At 49.0% G+C, this 13,850-nt stretch overlaps 1 protein-coding gene across 3 annotated transcripts in view; it reads right to left on the bottom strand.

Annotated features, from left to right (window-relative positions):
• Positions 1-13,850, bottom strand: part of PRICKLE2 (prickle planar cell polarity protein 2) — a 327,112-nt gene that overhangs the window by 112,232 nt on the left and 201,030 nt on the right. Inside the window, exon 1 of one of the 3 annotated variants that reach the window (XM_059663058.1) lies at positions 6,406-6,894. The exons of the other annotated variants lie outside the window; for them this stretch is intronic. The gene's annotated coding sequence lies outside the window, so the exon portion shown is untranslated. Of the gene's footprint in view, positions 1-6,405; positions 6,895-13,850 lie in introns of those variants that run through there. 3 annotated transcript variants of the gene reach the window in all.

Genomic DNA, 13,850 nt, shown 5'->3' with positions numbered 1-13,850 from the left:
TTTCTGATGAGCAGATGGTATCATAAGGTTATCACGAGGAGTGAATAAGATACAGGACATAAAACAGGGAGCACTCTGCCTATCACAGTGTAAGCTGTCGGTAAATGTCAGTTATTAATTATTTGTATTATTTTCAGAAGGAGAAACGGAGTCACAGAGCAACTAAGTGATTTCTCTGAGGTTTACTCAAGTAAGAAATGCTAACACTGGGACGAGAACCCGGGCCCTCTGAGCGGAGTGGCATTCTCTTTCCTGTGGAACAGTTTATTCCGATTGTGAAGGTGGCTGAGAAAGGTCAGCATCAGTATCACCAAGGAGCTTGTCAAACATCAGCATCTGCATCTCAGCGTCTCCCCCAGGTGTGCCATTACCCGGAGAAGCCCGGGTCGCCAGCACTCTGCAGAATGCGTGCAGACACAGTGCAGCCCGGAGGGCTTCTCAGCGCAATGGCAGCACCAACACACCGAGGGATCGTCTCCCCTCCTCACGCCTCTGAAACATCCAAAGGTCAATGTTTCTTCAGGAAGCTTCAGGTCATGCTCTAGAGCAGCGGTCACCAACCGGTGGTCCGTGGACCATTGGTAGTCCGTGAGGTCTGAAAGGTTGGCAACCGCTGCTCTAGAGGGTTCCTGCTTCTCAGATTCCAACACAGTCAACACAGAGAGGGCAGGTCCTGATATAAAACCTGACCTTCTAGTTGTCCACCCAAGAACAGCGCAACATGCAAATCACACACCTTCACCGACAGGGCTGCCTTCATTCTTCAAGTTCGCACATACCAAGGGCAGTGCCGGATGAGAACTTAACAGTTCATTTGATTCAAGGCTTTTATTTTAGGGAAGAAAGAGCTGAGGCTCAGACAGGAGAACCAAGAATTCTGGTTGGAACCTGATATGCCTGGAAGTAGAGATTAAGAGCCAACAAGCTCGGCCCCTGTCTCTAGACTCCGGCTGGTGCCCATGGCCACACCTCGGCCCAGCAGAACGTCCCATGTGCCCTTGCGTCCAACGAAGGGCTGCTCGCGCTGGTCTGTGGCTTCTCATCCTCAACTCGGCGTGTCTTACTGACTCTCCAACCAACCTCACCCTTTCATTCCAAAAGCCACACTCCAAGCGGTGGGTGAAGAAGCCATATGATCTTTTTATGACCGACATATTCCCTTGGATGTTTCCAATTTTACCAAAAGACCAGCCAAAGGGATTTCAATCCAGCAGCTAAATAATGAGGTCTTTCTCAAATGAGGGATCCATAGAAGGAAAAGCATTCACAGAGGATATTACAGTAGGTCCTGGGGTTACGTCGGAGATCCGTTCCTACGGCGCGACATAACGTGATTTTCACCGTAAGTCGGAGCCCACCTACACAAGTACCTACGTCACTCACATGGAGCACATACGCAGCAATAATGAAGTGAAACAGTAAAAAAAATTAAAAGAAAGATAATTCCTGGCTTTTACTTGTGGTAAATAAGTAATAAAAAACATAAAGCACATATGTACATATGTCGAAATGACGGAACTTTTTTTTTATAAATGAATGGGAGATGGCGACCTAACCATGAAACGATGCACACTGAGTCTGCCGTAACCCGAGGACTGTCTGTATAGCGAAAAGCGTAAGGAGGCCTAGAGTGGTGGACGTTCAGGCTTGGGACTGCGGTTATGCTAGATTTGAACCCCAGCCTCACTCTTACTGTCTGTGTAACTATGGCCATCTCACTTAACTTCTAGGAGTCTTGGTTTCTCCAGCTTTCACGTCAGCTAGCACACAGTAGGTGCTCAATCTGCAAGTTATTATTTCTTCTATACATTTACATAAGCACTAACGCACAGACTATCTACAGACACGGAGACACCCAAAATACACACTTCTATATATACGAACAGCTGCCCTGAAAGCCAGCCGACCCGGCAAACACAGAAAGCAGGGCTGTTTTCAGCTGAGTCCTGGAATTTTCATGAACAAGCATCTCTGAGGACGCACAACTGATGAATGGATGCCAAGAAAAGAGCTGGAAAAATGGCATCCTGCCCAACTGGAACGAAATGCTGAGAATTCCTGTCCCGGTTACTTTTAACCCTGGATGGGGCTGGGTAATACTTGCAAGGTTGGATTTAAAGGAGCCAAGGGGGTGGGGGGCGGGTGCGGGGCTGGGCCCAAGGCACTCCCAGTGCCAGAGGGGTGGAGGCAACTCAAGGTGACCACTGGTCACCCCATCTCTGTGCCACCCCAGGGGCAATGGTGCCTGACCCTCCTGGGCCCCAGGGCGGTTTCCATGCAGCAGCTCGGATGCAGGACCAGAAGCAGGAGATCATTATTGCTTCTTCCTCCCACAGGCTCACCCCGCCGCTCTAGGGGCTGACTCTGGAAGCGCTCTCCGACAGGCCAGCCCTGCCTTCCCACCACCCTCCCTGCCCACTGTGACCGGGTCCCTGGACCTTCTGCCCCCAGTGTTGCTGCTCCTCTTCTGAGTCAGCTCTCAGAGAAACCGAGGCCTTGGTTCAGCCAGCTTGATGTTTACAGACCCGACAGCCAAATGGGTGTAGCCACCCATCAAGGAAAGGCAGGCTCATGCTGTACTGGAAAATGGGCCTTTTTTAATGCATGCACTTTTTAAAATGGTCCGTGGTACCCTGGGGGAAGACACCCTGTGTGCAGCCGCGAGTAGGGTCTAGGATCCGAATGGCTGCACCGGAGGTCTGCAGGACAGGTGGGGCGGGAGAGGAATTTCAGCAGGAGCAGAGAGAGGCTCTTGTCTGCTTCAGCGCTGCCCTCCCCGGGGTCGGAGATGGCTCCGATAGTCTCCCAGCTGCTTCTTCATTCGGCCTCCCTCTCCCCTCCTCCAGCTCCTCCAGCCAATCTCTCTTTCTCTGGCTCTCCTTGCTTCTTTTCTCCTCTCCCTTGTCCCCAGGGAAATAACAGAACAAGCAAGCCTTCGGGTTTCAGACTCCAAACAAAGAACCGCTCCAACAACAGGCCAGAGGAAAAAGAAAACCAGGTCTCCAACCTCAACTGGCCCGGTCCCCAGTGGAGATTCTGGAGATTTGTGCTGCTGGAAGCTCAGTGTGATCTTACTGCAACGTTTTCTTCTTTGCTTCATTTACACACACACACACACACACACACACACACACACACACACACACACAATGAGGGAAACAGATTCAGTCACTGCCTCGCCCCCCAACTTCTTAGTTTGTGACCATTCACAGTCACGAGCAGCTACTGGTTATAAACCGGAAGGAGAGGAGAGGGAAAAGCTTCAGTGGGTCTTCACCCAAATGCCACGCAGAATTCCTGTCTGAGAGACAGAGCATTTTGACCCTTCTGTATCTGAAAACAGCAGAGAAGAGAGCAGACCATGGCTTGGGGCTTCTGAAGACCGAGGTTTCTGCTAATTCAAGGCAGTGGGGAGGGGTGGCAGGGCAGAGGGGTGGCGGGGCAGAGGGGTGGCGGGGCAGAGGGGTGGCGGGGCAGAGGGGTGGCGTTGAGCCCTGCCCACTCGGCCTTCACAGTCAATGCGTAGTTGGTGGGTAGAGATTTGTCACCAGCTGTGTCATTTAGGCTAAGTCATGTTTGTGCTCCCTCCCTGGCCTTCGGTTTCCTGTAAAAATGAGCATCATAACCGCTGCCCCCTGGTGTTCATGGGAACAGGAAGGTCCTCAGCACCGGGAGGAAATAAGCCAACACCTTGGAGGCACCGCGAGTCCAGGGGATTCGTTCCCAGTTTTCACATGAAGAAACCAAAGTCCAGAGAGGCGATCACAGGTACAACCGGGACACAAGGGCGGTGGGCTACTGTCAACGTAAAATACCGTTCCCCACGCAAAACACAACTTTACTGAAAACCAATGGCAACCCAAAATGACCAAGTCTGAATTTCCCGAGAAAGAACTCTAAGCTAGACTCCTCCGGCTCCTTTACTTCACATTTAGTTTGTCCTTCAGACCCACCCCTGCATCGAAGTTCCATTTCACCTAACTTCAAAACGAAGATGCTGGCAGGAAAGGAAGAAACAGCCATCAAATCATGTGACTCACGTGTGCTCGTGACAGAGGAGGAAGGGCACGGATGTGGCAAAGAGATATCGTGCCAGGGGACAAAATCAGAGCAGAGGACTGGGTCATGGGCAGGGGGCAGGGAGGCCTGCTCCTTTCCCTGAAGAGTTGACCCAGGAACGGAAGTCACCCACATGGGGCATCCATTCCGAGGAGCCAACCAGCAGGTGCAGCACATAGTCAAAGGCCTCCCTGGATGGAGAAGAACACGCTAAGTGTCTACACTGCAAAGGAAGGACAGAACCGCCTCTCACATGCAAAGTCTGAACAGAAGGGAAATGCAAACAGAAATCCAGAAGTGCCTCGATTTGGATCCTGCAGCTTTCGACGTGTGACTTGTCAGCTGTCCAGACAGGAGGGCTTCCTTAAGGGTGCCTGAGTTAAATGCTTTTCGTTTTACCATCCGGTCACTTTTAATTCTGCAAAATACAGTAGCCCCGAATAATAGGCTTTATTCTATCAATCAACAGGGTGCAAAGCTCCCTTGAGTGGGAATGGACATGACAGAGACTGGAGATGGCACCTTCTTTGCTAGCAAGACCTTTTTGCAGACAAATGGATGTGAACATAGTGCCTTTTCAGTGGACTATTTTGTTTTTAGTAACAGTATTATCACAATGCTAAAAAGGTAACAATGGCAACAACAATAATAGCTAACGTTTACTGAGCATTTACTATGTGGCTCGCACTGTCCTAGGCGCTTTTCCTATGTCACCTCACTCAATCCTTATACCTATCACATTGCCTAGAGGTTCCATTGCTCTCCGATCATACAGACAGGAATTTGTGCTCAGATATGAAACTCTCAGTGTCTTTAGTGCTTTCTGCATCCATTCTGAGCGCTTAAAACCATCATCCCATCCTGCTAACCTCTAAGTTCCCCTCCCAATCCCTAAGCTTCCATCTATGCGTCTTCCTTTATTTCTACACACCCCTCGGCCCCCCCCCCCCAACACACATACTGCATGGTGAACCTTTACAACCCTGCCATTTAAAACTATGCTATTTTACAATTTCTGGCTGCCCCACGACTGTTTACAGACAACGATGTTTAATGGATCCAATGTGTTTAAATTTTCACATAAAAAAAAAAAAGAATTCCCGGGGGTGGGAGGAAAGGTTTGATAGAAAGGCAAAATCTTTACAAGCAGTCAAGGAGGGATTAAAATCCAAATTTTCAAAATATGGCAATTCCGTCAAAGTTGTGACTTCCTCTGGAGCCCATGGGAACACTCATCTTGACCCCTCAGTGTCAGCCATCAGCAGCCAGGGGGCCCCGAGGCAGCAGGAGCAGAGCAGCCGGGGCGGCCTGGGAGGAGGCCGGGCTGCTTCATTTACTGTAGGTCTCACTGAGATGGTTTAAAACACTCTCCGGGAAAAGATGTTCAAGGAAAAGATGTCCAAGCCAAGCAAACTGCAGCCTGGCACGCGCAGCTCTGGTACACGGCAGTCCGTGACTGTGTGTGCACGGCACGCTGGAGCCCTCCCCGGCTGGGGTCATGGATGCACTGACTCGAGGCAGAACTCTCGCTGGGGAAACAGTCCTTGTGCCCAGGTTCCCCAAGAGCCGCGCTTGACCCGGTGGATGGCATCGCTTCTGGCACAGACACTTCCCTGGCGTGATTTGGCCCGGCCTAGATCATTTACGGTTCATAAAAGTCCTGCTGGACCTGAGCATATTCTAAGACCCCATAACAATCATGGGATTAAACACCTGTATTCATCGCAAGACCTCCTCGGCAGCTTAGTGATGCCATGATTGGTTTTCAGGAAACCAAGAGAGCGGAGACCTCACTCCTGCGAGAAACCCAGTGTGGAGAACACACTGAGTCATGTGTCTCGCCGGGCTGTGCAGTCATGTTCCGGAGCTATGTCACCATTCTCATCGGAACGCTCCGGCTAAAATTAACCCCAAACAGCTGGAGCGTCATGGCTTTACCTGGTCTCAGCCAAGTCCTCCTTCCCCGGCTCCTCGGATGGTTGCTGACTTCGGAGCTGAAATGACTACTGTGCACTGTCCCAGGTGTTCGGTTTTTTAAGCCCTCTCCCCGTCTATTATTATTTTTGTTATTTTTAGAAAGACAACTGCACTTCTGTTAGAGAGATGCTGCTTTAACGCAAGGGGACTTAGCCCTATAGCTGTGACATGTCACTTTACAATTGAGCTTTCTACTGAGCACAGGAAAGGCAAAATGTGCCGAGCACGGGGCCACTCAACATGCCACCTCGCTAAGATAATGGAGGCCTCATGTCCTCCCCCAGTACCAAGCCTCCAGACCTAGCGCTCTCATCCTCGTCAAAAAACACTGCCGTGCCATGTGTGATTTAGAGCAAATTCCTTACCTACCTCCAAGGAAGACGAAATGCCCACTCTCGGGAGCTTCTGCCAGACCCTCTGAGCTGGTCAGTTGCCCCAGTTCACTTTCGTCCCGAGCCTGGCTTCCAGGAATGCAAGCAGGACCGCAGGCAGCCAACGCATCTTCTTCTAGAAACCCTTCTGCAAATCTGGACCCTTCCTGGAGCCGGCAGCGGGCAGGAGCGAGCTGCTCGGCATCTCAGCACCCACTCGCGGCAAACAGCACCGCTGCCCGGATCCTGCTGGGGCGCCGCCAGGCAGGGGCGAGTGTGACTTCTCCCCTCCCCTCCCCTCCCGAGGATCCGACCGCGGCTCCCACCGCCTCCCTGAGAACCTCGCAGCCGTCAGTCCTGCAGGAAGTCTCAGACCCCAGCCCGCGCGTCACCAGCTGATCCTGAGCCAGCCCCGGGCACCCAGTCAGCTGGTCGCAGAGCTCAGGACGCGGAACCAGGAAATGTGCGGCTCGGCCAAAAAATAATAACCGGCGGCGGCGGAGCTGCTGGAGGTGCCAGCGAAGTCGCTGTTGCAGTGCTCGCATCCTCCGCATGCTAATGAGGCCGTGACGTCAGCAAGCCAGTCCCGGCATCTGGACATCCTGTCCCCGCTGCCCAGCGCTGAGATTTATTTACATGTAAATTAGCCCTGCCTTCCAAATCAATAATCCCCAAGCCAGGGAGACAGAAGAAAGCCCTGCTGGACGCAGAGGCCCTGGATATGCATCCTCCAATGGCGTACAAAAGTGTCACACACAAGAAGGGCGGCTTTAAAGATGCGTCTGGTTTTTCTTTTTCTTTTGAAAGTGGGGCTCTGATCTGCAGGGTATCAGATCTGGGCAGTTATCACCGCGAGCGCCTGCTTCGGATTACGCGCTGCACCAACCCAGGTGTGAAAGCAGCTCTCCCCCGACCCCCACCCCAAAAGCTGTTAAGCCTTCAAATGCCTCTACTTTCTTTTCTCTTCAACTTTCACTTCAGGGTGCTGGTTAGCTTGAGAGGATGCTGCATTCCCGAAATAAAACGCACTGGGCTACTTCCCTCAGCCTGCTTGGGTGGTGAATCAGTCACCCCCTCTCCCCACCGCTGACCCCAGCTCGGAGTGAGCATGGGAGATGACAAAGCATACATCTGCCGGGCATTTGAGGACATTTAGGGCCTCACCAGCACTGCTTCCTTCTCTCCATTTTACAGATTTGGAAGCTGAGGCTTTGCGCGGAGAAGGGCCTTTTCCGAGGTCTCACTGGGATTTCAGCAAGGATGGGCTAGAACCCACATTTCCTGGACTTCCGGCTGGAGCTTTGTCCCTTGTTAAACACCTTTGTGTCTCCCATCTCCATTTCTCTGCACCAACAAAGCGGCCTATCCGAGCAATCACGGAGAAAGAACTCCACAGAGTTAGGCAGCCCTGGGTTCAAATCTTGGTTTAGTTTTTTGCTAGTAATGTGACCTCAGATAAGTTTGGGGTCTCCAATCTCTTCGTCTGTACCATCCTTCATTCAATAAATATTTTCTGGGCACCTACTCTGTGCTATGCACAGTGCTTGCTCTCCCGGAGCTCATGTTTTAGTGAAAACACTGAAGGGAACTGTGGTGAGGATGGACACAATGCCACATAATACATAAGTCATTTTTGACATTATGAACGAATTCAGAAAAACTGACCAAGGCTTTCCTTCCACTAGGATGGCCACTGTTTCTACCCTCTAAGTATTGCCATGGTCACCTTTCATAGTTTAAAATCAATTGTTCTTTCAATGCTGCCGATGTGGTACCCTGGGCCAGGTGAGAGGCTAGCACAAGCCAATAGTCTGGGCCCTGTGCCTGTGATAAGCAGGTGGGGGTGGGTTCCTTAGGGGGAGGGAGGAGGGCGGGGGTCTGGGAGGGAGGTGTGTCCCACTAGGCACACAGTGGCCCTGAGGAGGAAGCGGCCAGCGCAGGAGCCGACACTCCTCCACCTGAATGAGGCGCTGGGCTGTGCTCAGCCCTTCCAGCTGGAGCTCCCGATGCTGCAAATGAATTTTTTGTTGGATGTGGGGAAGTTAAATGGTCTTTTGTTAGAGGTAATTGTGTTAATAATGCTTAATTGCTTCTTTCAGATGATTCTCTCCAGTTCACAGACCTTTCGTGGTGGAAATCACAGGACCTGGAATAACTTCACCAGCAGAAACAGAGTGCAATTGAAGGAGTAAAACTCTGCCTTAAGTCTCCGGCACACAGACCAGAGCATGTGGGGAAGCGGGCAGTGCCCCCAGACCTCAATGCCTGTCAAGAAGTAGAACACCAAATGCAACAGTGTGAAGCCACCAGTGGCTGAGGGGAAGCAGTGACATCTGACCCCGGTGTGGCCATGGACAGATCACCTCAACTTTCTATGCTCCAGTTTCTCCATCTGCGCCCACTGCCCTCTGACCTCCTGATCAGTGTGATCATAGAAGAATTATGAGCAGCAATTCACAGTGTTTGACAGTGAAGCAATAAAGAGGAAAGCTGGCACACAAAGTGACCGATTAATCTTCGTCTGGAACAGGTAGGACACATGACTCTCAACTTCATAAGAGGTGATACTATGACATGGGATCTGCGGATTGCCTGGGGACAGACCCCGGCTCGGACACTTGCTAACTCTGCGATCTGGCTCTCTTCGGCAAAAGCAGGAACCACAGTGCGTACCCTTGCAGGGCTGTTTGAGGATCAAATGAGAATGAATGTGAAGCACTTCGCATGAGCGGAGCACACAGCAGACATTCAATAGAGGTGGTGGAAGTGACAGCGCTTTCCTGGGAACTTTTGGCACTAACCAGCTAAGTCACTAGACTCAGTGCAAAAGGCGGGAAGGAAGTGGGTACCTGAAGTCTGCAGGATCACCCCCATTCCCAGGGCACAGCTCGAAAGCCCACCTCATGTGGACGAGCTGCTGCCGGCTCTTCCTACGGGAAACATCAGAAGCACTTGGACTGCCCTGAAACGGGAAAGCAGCAGCGAGAATGACCAACGGCACCGGGCCTCCTGCTCTGCAGCTGCACTGCGGACAGGAGGGCTATGTCTGGGAAGCGTGGGTGCCTCGTCCACTCGCCCGTGTTTCCATTCGTGAACTCCTAAGGTTTGTCAGTGACTGTGTCAGGCCTGGTGGACATCACGGTGACCAACACAAAGATGGGCCCTGCCTTAACAGAGCTTGGGAATGGGAGGGGAAGACAATTCAGCAAGCAACTAGAGGAGAGAGCGACTCGTGTTATGATAGCGCCGGTGCAGGGTTCTCAAAGGTCTAATTACAGGCAGGAGGGGGATGGCGCAAAGCAAGCTGCTGAAGGCCTTCTGAGGGCCTGTTCTCTGTGACCGCCCTTGGGGGTGGGGGTGGGGGGCAGGGCGGGCTGGGGATCCCAGCATCGTCCTCACAGATCACTGAACTAACACAAGCCATGGATCGATCATTCCTGGTGATAATTATTTTCATCCTGGAGACCATTCAGGATGGATTTTTGGAAAATATGCTGTCAGGTGTCAGACAAGGTGAGGCAATACCTACTTTGGAAATTTCAGAGATCTGTTAAACAGGGACAAAACTCACACTGTTTTTACAAAAAACAGATGAGCTTCCACATTCGTGACAGCAAACTTCTGGGGTAGAGGGTGGGGGAGAACAGGCAATACACAGGAGACACTTGGCATTGAATGGGCATCTGTGGCATGCAGGACACTTTGTTGGGAGGCAAGGATGCAACTGCCAACCTGCAGAACTTTCTATTTAAATAGGATAATTAGGTGTTTGCATAAATGACCATAACTACTTATAGTATTTAGGAACAGGGACAAGGAGGACAAGACTGATTGTGGTTGAGGTGATCAGAAGTCAAGAAAAGTCTAATTTGAGTCAGGTGGATGGCCAAAACTAATTTATTTTCATATGAGAAAATATCCAGAAATGATCCAGAAACCATAAAGTGAAAAGACTGCCTAAATAGCCAAGGCCAAACTGCAGTTGCTAGAGAGGGCATTGCACGCAGGAGAAAGAACACGAATATGAAAAACAGTGTTCCCACAAATGCAGAATGAAAAGGCTCGTCTGCGTGGGCACCGCGCCAGCGCGACACGGGCAGGTCATGACTAAGCGCCGCTCCACACGTGCGGGAAAATCAAATCATCTCTCCCGCCTCGCCGGCATTAGTCAAAATCTTGTTAGAGGATTAAGGGGACAGGACTGATTACTGCTGGTTACTTCACAGAAGACAAGGATGTGTGACGACCAGGACTGTGGCTTTCAATGAGGACAGGCATGGGAACAATTTAAAAACAAAAAGTGTTTACTGATTTCAGAGAGAGGAAGGGAGAGGCAGAGAGAGAGAAAAACATCGATTAGCTGCCCCCTGCACACCCCCTATTGGGAATCGAGCCTGCAACCTGGGCATGTACCCTGCCCAGGGATCAAACCTTCTGGTGCATGGGATGACACTCAACCTCTGAACCACACCCTCTAGGCCGGCATGGAACAATTTTTAATCTCTATTTCCATAGCTTTAAAATAAAAAGGAATTGATTTTAAATGAACTACAGAGGGATTTCCTAGAACCTTCGGAAGACGTTTGAATACTGAGATGATAGGACTGGCCTGGGTCACTTAGAGCCATGGTAATGTCTTGGTCTTATAAACACTTTAAAAAGATAAAGATAGACCCAGCCAGTTTTCTCAGTGGTTAGAGAGTAGGACAGCGGACTGAAGGGTTTTGAGTTCGATTCCGATTAAGGGCATGTACCTCTGTTGCAGGCTCAATCCCTGGCCCCGGTTGGGGCACCTGTCGGAGGCAACCAATTGATATGTCTCTCTCACATTGGTGTTTCTCTCTCTCTGTCTCTCCCGCTCCCTTTCAGTTTAAAAAAATCAATGCAAAAAATATCCTTGGGTGAGGATTAACAGAAAATAAATAAGAAGATAAAGAGGGCACTAGTCCTAGCTGGTTCAGACCAGTACCTTCTGATCCTGCTATTGTAAAATACTAATTCCCATGAGGGATGTTACCAAAGTCTCAAGTCACACATCTAATAAAAGTCATAAATTCACTTGTTTATTTTATTAAAAAAAGTATGTGTTATTGTGTGTGTGTATTATAATGACATATAATTTTAAAGAACCATATTGTCTCTATATATAATGAGACAGAGAGAGAAAATAGTTCTTAAAAATTATACACACACACACAAATATATATTGGTTGGAAAAAGTAGTTTTACAGTTGTGAGTATGTGAAGCACAAAGTTTATTCTTGTATTATTATTTATTAATTAATGCAGAAATTCTATACAAATATATATATATATATATATATATATATATATAGAGAGAGAGAGAGAGAGAGAGAGAGAGAGAGAGAGAGAGAGGGAGAGAGATTATATAGTTTTAAGTAACCTACTCAAGTGTGGTTCTCAGACATCTAAATTTCAAAACCCAGTAAAAGTTTTTAAATGAGGGAGAGGAGGCTGACAAAGAATTGTTAAGTAAGTTGGGCTAGGCTAGGCTATTATGCAGTAGTAAATAATCATAGATATCAGGGATCTAACACAAGAAAAACTGATTTCCCACTCATACAAACTTGGCTGGAGGTCAGAGTCTCTTCTAGCACCTCCATTCCCAGCAGTGACTCAGGGACCTAGCCTGCTCCTTTCTTATGTGTCTGTGATCTTAACACATAATTCCCAGGCTACGGCAACAGAAGAAGCGAGAACTGGAGTTTTTAGGTGTTTCACCTTGAAGGTGAATGATATCACTTTGTTGGTCAAACTAGTCCCATGACCTCATCTACCTGCAAGGGGACAGGGAAGTATATGCCCAGGAAAAGGAGAAGAGCAAACTATGAGGAACCTTGGTAATGTCTCCAGCCGGCAATTTTTATATTTGTTACATACATTCATTTTTTAAAAAATCAGCACAATCTACTAAACCCTTAATATCTTAAAGCAAAGGGATGCTTACCATAAAGGAAGTAAGGATCGTCCTAAATGAATCCTGAAAGTCAAAACTGCATCTGTTTTGTCCTTAGAGGGAGAAACATTCCAGACTTTTAGCAACCTTTAAAATTAACAAACAACACCCACCCACATAACCATGCAGAGGATGAGACTGCAATGCTGCTGCATGCAGGTGAGGTGAACAAGGCATCTGAGAAGCGGAGCTGCCCGCCGAGGAAAGACGTAAGTGCTCAGACGAGGGCCTCCTCAGTGGTTTCTAGCCACTTCCCCAACTCAGATTTATAATAATCTGCCCCCAACACAAGCAGGGTCTTGCCAGAGGAGGAGCCCAACACAAGGACCTAAATTCAGATCTGGATCTACTATCTGCTAGCCTCATGGCCCTGGTAATAACGGCCACCCCCTTCCCTGAGACTTGGTCTCTCCACCAAAAAATGAAGGTGTCTGTCTATCACAGGTGTGGGTAAGGTCAGACGAGCGGAGTGATAGGAGTACAGTACCCAGCAGATTGGAGGTGTTACTGTTCTCCCCACTTGGTTTTCAAAGAGGGAGAAAGGAGGAGAGGTGCAACCAGAAATTGTTCGTGATAAACATAAGGCTGACCCCCCCCCTCCAAACTCCCTCGCAGACCTCTTCTTTCTCGTCCATTTGTTTAAGATTCCATGAACAAAAATGCTTTTCAGGCCACGGGCACATTTCCATATCTTGTGAAAAATGATCTGGCATGCTTTAAATCCAGAAAAGAGGCCTTCCTTTCCTGTTTTCTACCATCTTAGGAATCAGCCACATTTCATGCATTTTCATTATTCTCGACCCCAATACCCAATCTAATGCACAAAATTTTAACACAGCCTGTTATCTTCTTTTAATTACATTAATTTAAAGGAGAAATATGAGCCAGCTAAACTGGGCAAGTCAAAATGAAAGACTGCTGGAGATTTTGCTCCGTCCCTAGAAAAGATTAAAAGCTGCACCAAGGATTTAAACATGCTTACCACTGCACATTTCCACGAAAATATTGTTGAAATTGACACGATGTGCTAGCAAACATTACTTTTGTTTGAGATAATGAAAGCTGCACTTATAACAGCTTTGGGGAACTACTAATCTTCATTAAACAGCTGAAGAAAACACTGCATTTTCTCTCTGGAAAGGACCGGAGAAAAAGCAGGCATCGCATAGGCATGCTCTGGTCTCCCAGCACTTCCTAATGCTGGCACGCCACCTCCTACACGCTCCTCTCGGGAGAGATGCTGACAAGGGGGAGATGCCCTGGAAAAAGACAAAAAAGCTTCTGGCCTCATAAAATCGCACACTGGCAGCAAATACCTGTCTTGGGAAAATTATCCTGGAAGAAAAAAGTCACAGACGTACACACTGACATACTGTTTTTCTCCAGGAATGGGAAGAACCTCTATCCCAGGTGTGTTGTACATTTCCTCTCCTTTAGGCCTCACAATAATCAGAACCCGTGGCTTT

Source organism: Myotis daubentonii, chromosome 14 (assembly GCF_963259705.1).
Source record: "Myotis daubentonii chromosome 14, mMyoDau2.1, whole genome shotgun sequence".
Taxonomy (NCBI): domain Eukaryota; kingdom Metazoa; phylum Chordata; class Mammalia; order Chiroptera; family Vespertilionidae; genus Myotis; species Myotis daubentonii.
The sequence above is the reverse complement of the archived record's forward strand: the minus strand, read 5'-3'. Positions and strand labels throughout refer to the sequence as shown.